Source organism: Apodemus sylvaticus, chromosome 9, assembly GCF_947179515.1.
Source record: "Apodemus sylvaticus chromosome 9, mApoSyl1.1, whole genome shotgun sequence".
Taxonomy (NCBI): Eukaryota; Metazoa; Chordata; class Mammalia; order Rodentia; family Muridae; genus Apodemus; species Apodemus sylvaticus.
Window position 1 is genome coordinate 81,759,726 of NC_067480.1, and position 18,392 is coordinate 81,778,117.

An 18,392-nucleotide genomic window follows, 5' to 3' on the forward strand; every position below is an offset into this window, starting at 1 on the left:
ATTTTTTTCACTTAATATTTTAGAATCTAGTCTTCTGGAGGTCTCCCTTATTTTGACCTCTCTCCCAGAGGAACAATATAACCACAAAGTTTAACATCACATCTGGAGCAAATGTCCTTGGGGCATTGTATAGTTAAACATTGGAACTAGAACAGGGTGGGCTATCTTTCTCAAGCTGAAAACAGAAAAACAAGTTACTCTGTGCTGGGCTAGTTGTTTAGAGGTCTAAAAACATTGAGTTGGGGGTCTCTCAGTTTTAGTCCTAGCCAGGCGGTGGTGGCGCACACCTGTAATCTCAGCACTCTGGGAGGCAGAAACAGGCCAATTTCTGAGTTTGAGGCCAGCCTGGTCTACAGAGTGAGTTTCAGGACAGCCAGAGCTATACAGAGAAACCCTGACTCTCTCAAAAAAAACAAAAAAACCAAAAAAAAAAAAAAAAAGTTTTAGTCCTATTGCTGGGCCAGTGTAACTACTTTAGTTTACATGAGCATGAACATACTTACAAATCAATTTGGCATGGAGTAAATGACATAAAAAACATAAGCACATTCATATATACATACATATATATATATATATATATACACAGACAAAGATTTCTGTAAAAACAAAGACTGAATTTCAATGTAAGTTGGGCTTTTATCTATCAGTCTCACTGTGAAAAGGAAACAACACAAAGGTCTTTAAAGAGCATATGTGTATGTGTGTATGTGTGTGTGTGTATCATTATTTTATCTATCTATCATCTATCTATTTAATATATATGAGTGTTCTGTCTTCATGCACACCGGAAGAAGAAATCAAATCTGATCACAGATGGCTATGAGCCACCATGTGGTTGCTGGGAACTGAACTCAGGTCGTCTGGAAAAGTGGTCCACACTCTTCACTGTTGAGCCATCTTTTCGGGTGTGATATTTTGTTACATGTTGTCCAACCTTAATAAAAAAAAAAAAAAAAAACCCTTACATTTGGTGGCACAGGCCTTTAATCCCAGCACTTAGGAGGTAGAGGGAGGCAGAGTTGCTGGCCAGGTCTACAGAGTGACTTCCAGGACAACCAGGACTACATACACGGAGAAACCCTGTCTTGGATAGGAGTGGGATGGGGAGAGGACATTAGTGGCATTTTTATAAATGTGACAGTTTTCCTCCAGCTAGCTCCCAAATAACAGCGACTGGACTATTAATTTCACAAGCTTTAAGGCCACAACAACTGAGCAGTATTACTCTAATTCTCTAAACTATCTTCCAGTCAAAATTCCCAAGACACTTGGATTTTAATCCTCTCTCCCCACCTGCCTAGTGCTGGGAGGAAGTCCAGCCCTCCCCCATCCCCAGTCATTGGCTAATCAACTTCTTTATTGACCAATCACGGAATAATTAAGGAGCATTGTTTACACATCCTTGAGGCAAGATATCATCAGAACAAGGATTGCAAGGGCGTATGGGGGCACATAAGTCGTTATTTGAATAAAAGAATAATCTTGCCGGGCAGTGGTGGCACACGCCTGTAATCCCAGCACTCTGGGAGGCAGAGGCAGGCGGATTTCTGAGTTTGAGGCCAGCCTAGTCTACAGAGTGAGTTCCAGGACAGCCAGGCTATACAGAGAAATCCTGTATCGAAAAAACCAAATCAAAAAAAAAAAAAAAAAAAAAGAATAATCTTTACAAAGTACACAATAACATTATGCCTATGGGGGAGGGGAGGACGGGGAGTGAGTAGGTGGGGTGGATAACACGAGGGAGGGGCTTTTAAGAATGTATTCTTCCGGGCTGGAGAGATGGCTCAGTGGGTAAGAGCACTGACTGCTCTTCCAAGGTCATGAGTTCAAATCCCAGCATCCATTTGGTGGCTCACAACCACCCATAAAGAGATCTGATGCCCTCTTCTGGTACATCTGAAGACAGCTACAGTATACTTACATATAATAAATAAATCTTTAAGTGAGTTCAAATCCCAGCATCCATATGGTGGCTCACAACTATGTAATGGGAGCTGACGCCCTCTTCTGGTGTGTCTGAAGACAACTATAATTGGGGCTGGTAAGATGGCTCAGTGGTTAAGAGCACACCAATTGTTCTTCCAAAGGTCCTGAGCTCAAATCCCAGCAACCACATGCTGGCCCACAACTATCCGTAATAAGATCTGACTCCCTCTTCTGGAGCTGTCTGAGGAGAGCTACAGTGTACTTATAATAAATAAATCTTAAAAAAAAAAACCAGCTATAATTGTACTCATATACATAAACTAAATAAATAAATCTTTTATTAAAAAAAAAAAAAAGAGGGGAAATCAGCAGGAAAGCAAGGAAGCAGGGTGCTTGAGAGCTACCATGTAGTTTCTGGGAATTGACCACAGGACCTTTGCAGCCAGTGCTCCTAACCTGTGAGTCATCTCTCCAGCCCTGAGCTTGATCTTGGACAGCAGTTCAGTCCTGTAGCCAGCACCAGACTAGTCAGTACTCAGTAGTTGTAGACCAGGCCTGTAGTCAAGCAGACAACACATAGGCACTGGCAGCTCCAGTTCCTTCAGCAAGCAAACACCAGGCAGCTGTAGCTCCAGGCTCCCCAGCTGGCCTGCGGTGAGGTCACTGAAGCGGCATGTTCCTGCAGGAACCCCTCGAGCAGTTCTTGGGCAAGTTTCTCTCAATGGAGGTGTTATCACAAGTTGAGCTCAACAAGGCCATGTAAGGCAAACCAATACACGTGTGTCATTAGCAAAGAACAGCAAAGCAGAACAAACTAAACCAAGGCTCAGTGCTCATCCCCACTGTCTGTGGGGTCATATTTACACTCCTTCATCACAGGTCCTTCCACATGTCTGCTATATCAAAACATCCTTTCACCCGTGTCTGCTTCAAGAACACAGTCTTCCATGTGTTTGCTTTAGCAAGACTCCTCTCACCTGTGTGCCCTGACAAAACATCATTTGGCATGACTAACTTTCCAAAGAAACTGGAAGTTTCTGCTTCATGTGCTATTTCATCTAACCCAGGAAGCCAGTATGAAATTGTCTAGGAGAATTATTGATATATAACAAATGTGAAGTGGGTCCTATCTCCACCTCTCTAGCACTGGGATTGCAGGCAAACATATACATATACATACACATACACATACACATACACATACACATACACATACAATCTCCTAGGCTCAAAGTGAAGTTTCCATGCTTGTGTAACAAGTACTTTACCACCTGTCTGGCTGAGCCACTTCCCAGCCCCTAAGAACTATTTCCATTTTAGGAATATTAGACATTTGTCAGCCCCAAGGGTGACATGTCTTTCCTTTTGACACCGTCTTTCCACTGGGGTTGTTTATGTCTGTCACACAGACTTTGCTCCTTCACTTCTGTAGATCTGTTTTCTCCCAGGCATCTACCACAAAGCCCTGCCTCTTCCTCATGATATTTGGCCTATTGGTGTCTGGTGTCCTGATTTCGGTAGTTGCATATTATAATTAAAGGATGGAATGCTTATCCAGTTTCCCCAGGGTTTTGATGCCGCCCCCACCGCCCAAAACAAAACAAAAACCGATTAGCATATTCTCAGTAAAACACAGAAAACTGCCTTTAATTCTGCCTCCCCGGAAACCTCTTCCTGCTCAGTCGTCCTCCGCGCTTCTGTGGGTCTCTGTGTATTTACTTCTTGGACCTCTGGGGCGCTGTCGGCTCCCTTTCCTCTCTCTGTGTTTATTCTGCTTCCCAGGGCAGGCCACAGGTGGGAGTTTCCTGCCTGCTCATCCCCAGAGACTTGGGTGTTGTCTCTCCTTGACACCTCTCCCAGCCCGGTGTCTGAGTCCCGCTGCCACCTCCCCAAGGGCTCCGGGACACTTCTTTTTTGTTACTGCCACTTACCCGGAGGGATGTCCAAGACTCCCTTAAGCTCTGCTTGTGGCCCAGGCCTTGAGTCCATTAGGTCGTTTGTATTGTTTTATTCTTTTGTTTTGTTTTGTTTTTTTAAATTCAATCTGTTTACTACTTGGCTTCCTGTCCTAGCTCAGATTCCTTCTTTCTCCTAAGGCACCCACCCACCCACCGGTGGGAAGGCACTGCCCGACCTACTTCCGCCCAGAGACCCTGTCTAAGGCCCTCCTCATGAGGAGGAGGCAGGGCTTTGACCTAAGACCCTTTTTCTCTGGCCACGCCCTCTTCTAACTCCCACCCGTGTTCCCCCTCCCTTCTCTGACAACCTACTTTAGTTTTCAACGGACAGAAACTTGCCATTTCCGGTTGTGTCTCCGGTCCTGACTGTGCCTTGAGTGCTTTTCATTGACATGGCTTTTAGAGCCCGAGCCTAGTGAATCCAGAATGAGTCTGAGGCTTAGAGGAACGAATGGCTTCCAAGTGTTCTGTATGACCCAACGCTCCAGCTGGGGCCACCCCAGTCCACCCAGGTTCACGTGCAAACATCTGTACCACATCTGCCTTGCTCCCAACCAAGTCTTCTGTCACCAAGGTTCTCTGTAAACTCCACTTCTTTCATTTATCAAAGAGAAACAAAAACACAGAGGCGAGAATTATAAAGACCTAGCGCTCTGTGTACCTGCAGACAGTAACGTGATAAACAATCCTAAAGGACTGCTTTTTTTCAATGTTCTTAAAATTTATTTTTATTTTATTCTTACAAAGCAATGGGATGCGCTGTGCTGCTTGTGTTGCTGTGTGCCTAGGCAGGCCGTCAGACAGCTCGTGTGGAGGTGGACCTTTAGTCAGTGTCCAGTAACTCATGCTGACAGGCTTGGGTCTTTACCTGCTGCCATCTTGACAGCCCAGATATTGTCTTTTTGTTGCTAGTATTGTTGTTGTTGTTGCTACTGTTTGTTGTATTTGAGAAAGGCTCTCATGTAGCCCAGGCTGGTCTCCACCTCACTAAGCAGCAGAAGTGGATCTTGAACTCCTGATCCTCCTGTCTGCACCTCCTAATTGCTGGGATTGGAGGTTTGTTCCACCACACCTAGCCACATGTATTGGGCCCATTATAAGAACTGTCCTATTTACTGGCCGTTTACGCTGCTACGTTTTCTATACTAGGTTCTCTCCTGTCTGATCTGTCCTAACAAGTCAGTTACATTTCACAAAAAGATTAACCGAGCTACTGGCTGCTTTGCCACTCAGTAACAGATGAGCTGAGATTGGACCTGCATAGTTAGAGCTGTCATTGTAATCACACCTGGTTTTGTTGGTTGCTTTTTGGGGTTGTTTTGTTTTGGTTTGGTTTGGTTTGGTTTCTTCTTTGTTGTGTTTGCTTAGAAAGTCCAGGTCTGACATTGAATTCGCAATGTCGTGGGGCATGACCTTGAACTTCTGACCCTCCTGCTTCTACCTGCCAGTGAGTGCTAGGGTTATAGGCTTAGGTTACGACACCCGATTTATGACTGTTGGGAATTGAAACTAGGGCTTCCGGAATACTAAGTGAGTAACTACCAACCAAACTACAACCCCACTCTGTTCCTAAACTATTATTACTTCACTCATTTATGTCTCCACATGAATATGTGTTTGCGGAGATGTTCTGTTTAGCTCTATGCAGACTAGACACAAGCTAGAGTCTTTTGAGAAAAGGGAACCTCAATTGAGAAAAATGTCTGGACCAGAAGGATCTGTGGCCAGGACTCTGAGGCCTAGTCTTGATTAATGATTGACTTGGGAGAGCCCAGCCCATAGAGGGTGGGGTCAGTGCCACCCTTGGGCAGGTGCTCCTGGTTAGTAAAAAGGAAGGCACACTCCTTTAATCCCAGCACTGGGAGGCAGAGGCAGGCTGATCTCTGTGAGTTTGAGACTGGCCTGGTCTGCATGGTGAGTTCCAGGTAAGCCAGGACTGTTACACAGAGAAACCTTGCCTGGTAATACATCGACAACAACAACAACAACAAAAAGGCAAGCAAGCAAGTTGGGCGAGTCAGTAAGCAGCACTTGTCCATGACCCCTGGTTCAGCTCCTGCCTCGAGTTCTTGCCCGATTTCCTTCAATGGTGGACTGCACAGTAGAACCGTCAACTGTAATAAACTGTGTCCTTCCCAAGCTGGGTGATATATTTTTTAAAGTTTTATTTATTTTATGTATATGAGTACATTGTAGCTGTACAGATGGTTGTGAGCCATCATGTGGCTGCTGGGAATTGAACTCAGGACCTCTGGAAGAGCACTCAGTGCTCTTAACCACTAAGCCATCTCTCCAGTCCGATATTTTTCACAATAGAAACCTAGCTAAGGCAGGAAGTCAGAGGACAACTTGGGACACTTGATTCTCCCACTCAGGTCATCAGGCTTGGTGGCAAGTGCCTTTACCTGCTGAGCCACCTGGCCAACAACTGAGAGGAGTAAGTGAGGTTGACCTTGAACTCTGGTTGCTCCTGCCTCTGCCTCCCAAATTCTGGGATTCACAAACATTACTCATACCCAGGTCTCCATAACACATTTTTATGCACAGCCTACTCAGATCCGGAAAGAAAAGAAACGAGGAGTCACCGTTTGGTACTTGGCTAGAGTTGCATCAACTTTTTTTTTTTTTTTTTAATGTGCCAGTGGCCAATGTTTGGTTTTGGTTTTTGTTTTTCTCTTGGGATTTGAATTTAAAAGACCGTCTTGAATGTCTAGATAAATCTGAAGGAGCACAAACATCTTTGTAACATTTGTGACTTGGTTCTTTCCTGACCATTCCTAGGCACACCCCTCCAAATATTTAAGTCCCTTTTTTTGGTCTCTGAAATGCATTCCCATTACAGTCTTGCCCAATCATTCTTATTTTTTTCTTCCGCCTGAGGCTCTGTGGTTTATGCTGTTTTCTCTCCCTTTCTGGAATATGTTAGGCATGTCTTCCCTCATCTCCGCTCACAGACTTCCCACCTTCCTGTCCTAGCAGCAGCTGTCTAGACTCAGCAGCTGATGTGGGGTGTAGGGCTCGCACCTCACCCTCAGGCACCTCACCCTCAGGCCGTCAGCTGAGCGTGAGGGGATGACAGCTGCTTCTGTGGGCACAATGGCTGCATTCTGTCCTCAGACTCACTTGGGCCTCATCCTGTTCCCTGACCACAGCAACTGTTGTCAAAGACAGTCCTGCGCCACCTGTCTGCTCTACCCATCCCCTTCAGCAACCTCTGCCGTCTTCGGTCTGGTGTGCTCACATCTTAGAACACTTCTAGCATGTTCTGCCAGACTGCCTCTTGTGGGAAATTAACTGATGGGAGACATCTCTCACCTCGGAGAAGGTGCAGTTTTCTGAGTGTCTGCTCATCTGTCATATTCAGACACAGACTCCATTCAGGTTACAGATCTGTCAGCCCAGGCAGACCCACAGTTGCAGATCTATTAACCAGTGTTAAGGGATGGGGCTAGTATCTGTCTCGTGCCTGCCCACCTCCATAGATTTGGCACAAATCCATCCCTTCTCCTGGATCATAGTGTGTTCCAGTAAATCTCCAGCCCTAATAAGTCTGTGCAAAAACCACACAACTCAATATTTACAATATGTATAAGCTGCGTGCCTAGATTGGACAGGTTGACCCCTACACTTCTCCATTGCCCAGCTATAAGATCCCTTGCTACCTTGCAACTTCTTCTGGCCATGTGGTTCTGCTCCATCTTCCCTCCACCTCCTCTTCCTCCATCTTCGTCTCCTCCTTCCCCATCTCCCCTCTCTAAAAAATCCAGTCACGCCTTTACCTTCCACTGCCCAATCACAGGCTCTAGCCTTTATTTGACCAGTTAAAATGAAGAGAAGGGTCACCTGAAATCATCTGATCCACACCTTGCCCTGGCAGTCCCTCTTGAGGAAGCAGAATTAACATCAAAATACAAATAACACCAGGGCAACTCTCAACAATAGTGACCTTCACCCCCATGGCCCTTGGTAAGGCTACCCTGTCTGGTTTTTTTTCAGACTTCTCCTTTGAAGGTTGGGGATATTGCTCAGTGGGTAGAGTGCTTGCCCACCACACACAGGACCCAGGGTACCACATAAATTAATCATGGTTACTCATGCTCTTTATCTAGCCCTCCTGGAGGTAGAGACCAGAGGATTGGAGTTCAAGGTCATCATTCAGCTACACATGAGTTTGAGGCTACATGAGACCCTGTCAAAAATAAAAAGAAAGCTGGAGGCAGGGCTTCCACTCAGGGAAGTCAGGTCCTCGACTGGGTTGCAGGAAGGATTTTCAGGAAAATTCAGGGTGAAGCAAAGCACGTGAGTTTGTTTGTTATTTTTGTGTTTTGAGATTGGACCTCTCTCTCCATAGTCCTGGTTGTCCTGGAACTTACGAGGTAGACCAGGCTGGTCTCAAAGTCACAGGGATTCTCCTGCCTCTGCCTCCCAAGTGCTGGGATCAATGCTGTGCACCACCACACCCAGTAGCATATGAGTTTATTAAGTAGACATTTAAGTACAGTCATCTAGAGAAAAAGACACAGAAAAAGGAAAAAAAAAACTGTACCCAAAATGTGAGTGAAGGCTTCTCAAGATAGATAGATAGATAGATAGATAGATAGATAGATAGATAGATAGATAGATAGGAAGTTAGATGTCTTTACAGGTATTATATCTATATGATTATATGATTCTGGGCTTTCGGAGGCACATTGCTCAACGGATGTGATCACAACAGATTGAAAGATTAATGTTTAAAGATTAAGTTTAGCACATCCCTCCCCCTCTCTCTTTAGCAAGTTTCCTAACACGGGCTGGCTTCCAACTGGATCATCCTGCTTCTACATCAGGAATGCTGGGACCGCAGGCAGGCATGTACCACAGTGGGTTTATGCAATGCTAAGGAGCAAACCCAGAGCAAACCCATGATGTAAGCATGCAAGCATGCAAGCATGCAAGCATGCAAGCAAGCAAGCATTTCACCAGCTATGCTCCAGTCCCAGCCCCTTTCTCTTCTCTTAAAGAATTTCCTTCTTTACACAGAAAATTGTAAAATGCTTTTTCTGGAGTGTTTTGTTCAGGTTTAAGGACAAGAGAGAGGGGAGTGCTAAGACAGCAACGCTCGAGGTCAGAAACATTATAGGTAGGCAAAATTTATTCAAAGTTCTTTTTTTATTATTGTATATGCATATGGGTGCTCTGCCTGCATCTATGTCTGTGCAGCGTGTGTATACTGACCGCCAATGGAGGCCAGAAAAGGAGGTTGGGTTCTTTGGATCTAGAATTACAAATGGCTGTGAGCCACCTTGTGTGGACTGGGAATCGAATCTGGGTTCTCTGGAAGAGCAGCCAGTACTCTTAACAGCTGAGCCACCTCTCTCCAGGCCCTTACCTGCTGTTTTTGACATCCTTGTTTTGAGAAATCTTTAGTAAAATGAACATTATTTATTTATTTATTTATGTGCTTGTGTATTTATGTATGTATGTATTTATGTATGTATTTATTTATTTAGAGACAGGCTTGCTCTGTGTAGCCCTGAATATCCTGAATCTCACTCTGTAGAAGACCAGACTGAACTTGAACTCACAGAGGTCTTTCTAGAGTGCCGGACCACACCTGGCTGGACCATTATTTCTATAGACGATTTTGGCTTTACCGGTTGTGTTGAAGTTTCTGCCTCCTAAGCAATATTCCAGAGGGCAGGGTTTAGGGCGACGATACAGTGTTTAAGCACACTAGTTGCTCTTCCAGAAGACCTGGTTCAATTCCCATAACCCACATGGTGGTTCACAACCACCTGTACCTCCCATTCTAGGGGAGTCTAGCCCTCCTCTATCACCAAATGTCCACACACTGGATATGCATCCAGGTTAAAACACCCATATGCATAAAATAAATGTAAATTAAACAAAAAAGATCCCAGAGAGCAGGCTCCTTTCCTTCGCATGTGCCCCTAATTTTCTTTGTCTTTGTATGCCGGTCCATTCAGGTGGCCTGAGGAGTAGGTACTTCCTGGAAGTTAAAAGCTTAAAAGGCAGGACCAACTCAAGCCTCATGTTTTCGCTTTTGAGAACGTCCCCTACAGACCTGGATATTTTAATATTTGGTTCCGATTGTTTTGGAAGGTTCAGAAGGCGTGGCCTTGATGGCGGAAAGTTTAGGAGGTGTGGCCTTGATGGAGGAAGGTTCAGGAGGCGTGGCCTTGATGGAGGAAGTGTATCACAGGGGTGGGCTCTGGGAGTAAAAGTTTGATTGCAGTTGAAGGTGTGGGTTCAGATTCCCTCTCCTGGTGGACTGCCAGAGATTTGTTGCCTCACATCCCTGCCATGGTGGATGGACTTTTACCCCTCTGAACTATGAGCCAAAATAAACTTTCTTCCCTAGTAGCTTTTGGTCTTGGTATTTTATCGCTGCAGTGATACCAGTATCTTATACCTGAACTTCTGGTTCTCCTGCCTCCGTGCTAGGATAGCAGACATGTGTCACCACACGCAGTTTACATGGTGCTAGGGCAATGGTTCTCCTAACTCTCTTCCTAACTTTACCACAGTTCCTCATGTTGTGGTGACCAACACAACCATAAATAATTTAATTTTGCTATCGTTGTGAACCATAATGTGAATATCTGATGTGCAAGATATGTGATCCGTGTGAGAGTCATTTTACGCTCAGAGGGGTCGAGACCTGCAGGTTGAGAACCACTGTGCGAGAGGATCAACCCCAAGGCTTTGAGCAGGTGCCACATCAGCAGAGCTACAACCCAGTCCCTAGATATAGTTTTAATTGCAGGTCCTAGTGGTCATGGAGAGCTCTGGAGCCCCTGGGTAGAGAAATACCAACCAGCATAGGAGGAGAAGGAGGCTCGGTGCGCCCGAGTCTAGCTCTATTAAACTCTCGGCAAGGCATCATCACGTTGCCTGTACACTGCCCATGACCCTGCTTGACCCTTGGTGTGAGCAGCCTCTTTCCCACTTGTTGCAGTACCTTTGTGTGTAACAAGCACAAATGCTCCTTCTCGGTACAATGGATACAACCTGACTAACTTAGTGCTTACATATGGAAGACCGGAAGGGTTTCCAGAATGGCAAATACGGGCATTTTTTTAAAAATTGACCTTGAGGAAACAAGAGGTTAGATTGGTTTCCTTAAAGTAGCTGGCTCTTCCCTGCCCTGCCCTGCTTCCCCAAACCCCCATTTCCTCAAGATTTTGGGAAACCCAGGTCTGGAAGTACAAACCAGACCCTTTGTTAGTGGTGGTGTTAGGGTGAGTCTGGGGTCTGGGAGCCCTAACAGGCCGCCCTTAGTCACCAGTCTCCAAGAGGCCAAATGCAAACATCCTCGATTGACAAAGAAAAGCAGAGAACAGAAGGGTGTGTTCAGTGTGTCCACATGGTGAAGGAGGGGAGAGGAACCCAGAGGCCCAGTCAGCTCCCAAGTCCGTGGTCATGGTTCTCAGCATGACTCTAGGTTTCAAACAGAAAGTGTCCTCACCTGCCTTCTACTGCTGTGATAAACCCTATGACCAGAGCAACCTTTAGAGGCGTTTTCAGCTTCTGGCTTAGCATGGAGGGGAATGAGGCAGAAACTGAAGCAGAGGCCATGGAGGAGTGTTGCCTAATGGCTCGTTCTTTAGGTTTGACCCCAGCTACCTTCCTAGGATACTACAGTGCTGTCACTCAGAGCGAGCTGGCCCCTCCCATCAGCCGTTAATCAGGAAAAAGCCCCCACAGACTTGCCTACAGGTCCATGCAACAGAGGCGCTTTTTTCTTCTTTTTTTTCTTTTTTTAAAAAAGATTTATTTATTTATTTTATGAGTACACTGTCACTGTCTTCAGGCACACCAGAAGAGGGCCTCAGATCTCATTACACGTGGTTGTAAGCCACCATGTGGTTGCTGGGAATTGAACTCAGGACCTCTGGAAGAGCAGTTGGTGCTCTTCACTGCTGAGCCATCTCTCCAGCCCCCAGAGGCATTTTCTTAATTAACGTTCTCTCTTCCCACACATGTCTACATTTGTGTCGAGTTATCAAAAACTAAGCAACGCAGAAGGGCAAGAGGGATGCGCACTTGAGCAGCCCTGGCTACGTCCGCCATAGACCTCTCCCTGTCTGAGCTCCAGGTTGTCTTTCTAGTGATCTGAGGAGTTGTCAGAACTGTGTGGAATCTCATGGGGGTGGGGCAGGGGTGCCTCTTGATAGCCTCAGTCTTTTGTCTGAGGTTCCTAGGGACATTCTAATTGGTTGGGGGGGGGCGTCCTTTAGTTATCTCAGTAGTTTGATAATCAAAGGGAGGGTCGCTTTAGAAGATCTTCTCTCCTGCCAGGAAGATTAATGCCCTGTGCAAGCTCAGCCGGAACAGGAAGAAACTGGTTTCTGGCAGCATTCTTATTTTTTTTTCCCCAATTTAATTTTACTTTTTCTTACTTATTCACTTTACATCCTGCTCACTGCTCCCCTCCTGGTCAACCTCTCCCACAGTCCTTCCTCCATCCCTCCATCCCCCATCCCCTTCTCCCGTGAGCCAGTGGGGGGCCTTGGGTAGCCCCTCACCCTGGCACTTGAAGTTTCTGTGAGGCTAGGTGCTTCCTCTCCCACTGAGGCCAGACAAGACAGCCCAGCTAGTAGACCGTCTCCCACAGACAGGCAACAGCTGTTGGGATAGCCCCGCCCCGCCCCGCCCCCTCCAGTCGTTCAGGATCCACAGGAAGACCCAGCAGCACCTCTTCCTCATATGTGCAGGGGTCTAGGTCCGACCCATATAGGGTCTTTGGTTGTTGGTTCAGTCCCTGAGAGCCCCAAGGGTAGTGGACTCTGTTGGTCTTCCTGCGGAGTTCCTATCCCCTTCCAGGCCTGCAATCCTTCCTCCTGTTCTTCCATAAGAGTCCCCAGGCTCCATCCACTGTTTGGCTGTGGGTGTCTGCATCTGTCTGAGTCAGCTGCTGGGTGGAACCTCTCAGAGAACAACACGCTCTTGACAACAAGCATAACAGAGTATATCATTAATAGTGTTAGGGACTGCAGTTTGCCCATGGATGGGTCTTAAGGCAGCATTCTTACCAGCAATGAAAATGCTAGAGACAAGCTCAGGGGAGCCAGTAGGGTTATTAAGGGGCAGGATGGGGGGGGGGAGGGGAACAGAGGAGTTAAGGCCAGGATGGGGTGGAGAGAGACAGAGGATGAAGATTAAACAAATCCTTTGGAGCCGGCTCCTGCCCCCTGCTTCATTTCCTCTTTGTTACCAGACACAATAGCCCGTTTCCTCTCTGGGTCTCCCCAGCCCTGGGTCTTAAAGCTAATTCCTGCTTGAGACAGGAACTGGGAAGGAATATATCTGAAGCCAGCTGTGAAGCCGAGGCTGGAAAAGACGCAGCGTAACATACTGTGTTGGTGTGGGTGGTTGTGGGGTCGGGGCAGTGTCACAGCATTCACAGGTATTAAGCTTCAGGGCTCTTTGTAGCTTGGGAGTTCCCAGAGGGAGTCATCCAAGCCCGCTTTTCGTCTGCTTTGTCCTGTTGCGGTTATTTAACTGACCAGGCAAAAGTGAAGATATTCTAAAGAGACACTTGTGTCTCTCGATTTAACCGATTCCTAAAGCAATGGAGCCTAAAAAAAAAAAAATGAACATTTTCCCAGCAGCTTGTGAGCTGCTGTGTCCAACTTGGATCTTTTTAATTGTCCTGACTTTTTTTTTTTTTTTTTTTTTTTTTTGGTCTGCATCACCAAAACCAGAAACTTCTCTCCAGAAGCCCTGCAAGCTGAGGCTGGGGGGTACCTGAGTGCAAATTTATAGAGATAACAAACCACACCGCGGAGCTGGAGAGATGATGGTTCAGTGGTTAAGAGCACTGAGTGGCTGGGCCGTGGTGGCACACGCCTGTAATCCTAGCACTCTGGGAGGCAGAGACAGGTGGATTTCTGAGTTCGAGGCCAGCCTGGTCTACAGAGTGAGCTCCAGGACAGCCAGGGATATACAGAGAAACCCTGTCTTGAAAAAACCAAATCCAAAAAAAAAAAAAAAAAAGAAAAAGAAAAAGAAAAAAACAACAAGAGCACTGAGTTTTCTGAAAGGTCTGAGTTCAAATCCTAGCAGCCACCAACCACATGGTGGCTCACAACCATCTGTAATGAGATCTGATTCCCTCTTCTGGAGTGTCTGAAGACAGCTACAGTGTACTTATATATAATAAATAAATCTCACACACACACACACACCGTTGACCTTGGTACCACATGGTTCACAAAGCTCTGACCTGAGACAATCTGGGGAAAGTGCTTTGACCCAGCATTGAGAATCTTTTCAATTAATTTTGCCTCCCAGACCTAGAAACCAGCTCATCTTGGACTCCAGTTTTGTTTTGTTTTGTTTTGTTTTCCTATGACAGGGTTTCTCTGGGTGACTCTGGCTGTCCTGGAACTCGCTTTGTAGACCAGGCTGATCCAGCACTCAGAGTTCACCTGTCTCTGCCTCACGACTGCTGGGATACAAGGCGTGCCCCACGACCACCAGGCTTACTCCAGTTTGTTGTTGTTTGTTGTTAAATCTTTTTTTGCTGTTGTTTAATAGGTTGGTCATGTTAGTGTTTGGGGACCTTTTAAATTTTTTATTTTATTACTCAGGCTGATCTTGAACTCATGAACTTACCACATGACACCAGCAGGCCTTAAACGCTGATACTCCTTCCTTCACCTCTGGAATGCTGAGATTGCAGGCATGCATTGCTACACCTGGTTCTTGCTTTTCTTTCCGTAGCCAGAAATGCTTTGTCATAGATTATGGCATGATCTCCAGACCCAGTTTCAGGAATGTGAAACTTCAAAAAAAATTATTATCTTATAAATTCATATATGTACACAGTATATCTTAATCACAATCATCTCTAACAACTCTCCCGTATTCCCCCAGTCACTCCTCAACAATCCTCTTCCCATCTTCATGTCACCTTTGGGTGTGGTGTGTGTGTGTGTGTGTGTGTGTGTGTGTGTGTGCGTAACCTCTTGAGTTTGTCTAGTACTGCCTACTGCAATGTTGACTGATTTCATCAGCTCCAGTTATGCAGGTCTTATGCAATTGATGAGTTTAGTGTGAAACCATGTCGGGTCTAGAAGACAGCATTGTGCAGTGCTCCTTCACATTCTTTCTGCCTCCTGCTCTGTGATGGTCCCTGAGTTTTGAGGGAGTAAGTATAAACATCCCACTTAAGGCTGAACGCTGAGCTGTCACTTATTCTCAAAATATTGATGAGTTAGAGTCTCTGCTTCAGCTGGAGAGATGGCTCAGCAGTTAAGAGCACTGACTACTCTTCCTTTTTTTGTTTTTTTGATTTGTTTTTTTTCGAGGCAGGGTTTCTCTGTGTTGCCCTGGCTGTCCTGGAACTCACTCTGTAGACCAGGCTGGCCTCGAACTCAGAAATTCACCTGCCTCTGCCTCTCAGAGTGCTGGGATTACAGGCGTGTGCCACCACCACCTGGCTCAACTGACTACTCTTCTTAAAGGTCCTGAGTTCAAAGCCGGGCGTGGTGGCACACACCTGTAATTCCAGCACTCTGGGAGGCAGAGGCAGGTGGATTTCTGAGTTTGAGGCCAGCCTGGTCTACAGAGAGAGTTCCAGGACAGCCAGGGCTACACAGAGAAACCCTGTCTCGAAAAACCAAAAAAAAAAAAAAGGTCCCGAGTTCAGTCCCCAGCATCCACATGGTAACTCACGACCATCTGTGATGGGTCCTTTGCCCTCTTCTGGTGTGCCTGAAGACAGGGTACTTAGCTATGGGCATAAACACAAATATTTATAAGGTGTTTATCCATTTATCGAAATAACAATGTAACTGTCCCAGGAAGGCCTATGGCCTTCAGAACCACGGGCACTTGACTAAGTTTTCAGTACCAAGCATGAATTTCTTCTGTGGGAAACAATTCTCAAATCCGAGGAGAAAGTGGTTGGTTGTTCCTGTACCATTTGTACCAGTATTGCACCAATGGGCCTATCCTGCCTGGCAGGTTAATACAGTGTTCACCTCTGAATAAGACTATATGACGTTCTTCCCACAGCAGCCTGCCAAATCTTCCATTACTGTGAAAGCTAACCAGCAAGGAAAAATGGGAATGTGACGCTTTTAGGGGAAGATTTAATTGGGACTCAGGAGGCCAGACTCTGCTACCTCGAAACTTACCTCTTTGCCATGATGATTATTTCAACTGGCTATTTTAAGAGATTGTAGACACAGAGGTCTCTTTGTAAGGCTGCTCTTTTGTGAAGGAAAGGAAACGCTCACTTGTAAAGACTTCTGTACCAGGAAGACAGCTATTCTAAAGTAACTTTTACCACAAAGGTTTCTTTCTTTTCTTGAAATGAGAGCAGTCAAAGGCAAGGTCAGATGTCCTACTCTGGAGAATTTTATCTACATGACAAGACAATCTATTCTACTTTTTTATTCGACTTTGTGTGTGTGTGTGTCAGCCTCCCCCGGTTTGTCTCTGGTACCCCAGGAAGCCTCCTATGGCTCTTCAGAAACTGGAGTTACAGAGGATTATGAGCCATCATGTGATCTCAGGATGGTACAGTGACATCAATGCTTGCTTATAATCTCATGTTTTAAAACTCACATTAGTCCTAATATTATTAAAATCTGTGTCACTTGTTTTCAGGACAATTTGATTCATATACTGGTCAAAGAACCTAGAAAGGACAGTGAAGACAGCAATTTTTTTTTCCTCCATGCAAAGCCTTAGAACTTACTGTTCTCTGAGACACAGTTAAGAAACAGTAAGGAGGCCATTTGTGCCCAGAGTAGAGAGTCAGGGAGGCGAGAATCAGAGGCTAGGGGCTGGAGAGATGGATGGCTCAGTGGTTCAGAGCACTTAACTGTCCTTACAGAAGAACCAGATTTGATTCCCAGCGTCCACATGGTGGTTCTCAGCCATCTGCAGTTTCAGTTCCAAACTGGCGCTGTCTTCTCACCTTGGCAAGCGCTGCATGCATGTCATACATCATAAATATACACGCAGACAAAATGCTCATATACATAAAGTAAAAAGAAAGAAATAGGGAGAGAAGGCTCAGCAGTTAAGGACACCACCGGCTGCTCATCCAGAGAACCTGGGGTTGGTTCACAGCACCCACACAGTGGCTCACAACTGTCTGTAAAATTCCAGTCCCAAGGGATCTGATACCTTTCCATGGCTGCCGTGGACATTGGACATTCCTGGGGATTGCAGACATACTTGTAGACAAAACACCATATACATAAAATAATCATAACACATATTGTAAGATTTATTTTATATGCATAGCTGTTTGTTTACATGTGTGTATGTGTACCATGCACATATCTGGTGCCCATGAAAGATAGCAGGGAACATCAGATTCCTTGAAACAGCTCTTACAGATGGTTGCAAATCATCACGTGGGTGCTGGGAACTGTACCCAGGCCCTCTGCAAGAGCATCCAGTGCTCTTAACCTGCCTAGCCCCTATAATACATTTTTTAAAGCAAATGAAATTAGGAGCACACTTTAAAAGTACATAAAATATTTATTAAAAAGGAATTAGAAACTTAATCAGGAAGACCAGGGAGGTTACATTAACCAGGACTTTGCAGGTGATAGCTAGACCCTTTGAATGTGTGTGCGTGTGCGTGTGCGTGTGTGTGTGTGTGTGTGTGTGTGTGTGTTATTTGTTTTTGGTTTGGTTTGTTTCAGAGCTGGGGTCTGGGCAGCAGAAATCTGGTATCTCAAATCTTGTAGGCAAGAGGCCTGTTACTGAGCTACACATCCTGAAACTATGGCCTTAACTGTTAGTTAAATATGAGATTGGGGTGAGGAAGGGGCTGGAGAGATGGCTCAGTGGTTAAGAGCACTGGCTGCCCTTCCAGAGGTCTTGAGTTCAATTCCCAGCAACCACACAGTGGCTCACAACCATCTATAGTGGGATCTGATCCCTTCTTCTGGTGTATCTGAAGACAGAGGCAGTATACTTACATATATCAAATCAATCAATTGATAAATAAAAAATAAATAAATAAATAAATAAATATGAGATGGGCAGTTGGAAGAAGAGGAGGGCAGATTCCAGTTCATGTTTTATAAAGGCTGTTCTAGTCATAATAGATAAATAGGAACATCTGTCTGATGGCTACCACAGTAATCTTACTGAGAGCCTACAGAAGCTCCTACAGAGAGCCGTCCCAGCAGCTCAGGGACCATGGCAAGCTAGATAAACTGGTCAACAGTTGGGATTCCTTGTCCGAAGGCACTATAGTGTAAGACCCCCAAAAACCGAGGGTGCCCCAGCACCCCACGCCTCGGAAGGCGACACCCAAATCACTCTCGAGAAACGGTCTTGATGCAATAGCATGAGGATTTCTTTATTCCAGAATTCTGGGTTCCACAGCCGTACACCACGCAGGGGTAGAGGACTGAGGACCCCGTGCAACTGAAGTCAGGGGTATTTAAAGGGGAAAAATCACAAGACAAGGGTTGGAGGACACAATTCACAAGGCAAGGGGTGGAGAACAAAACATGCACCGAA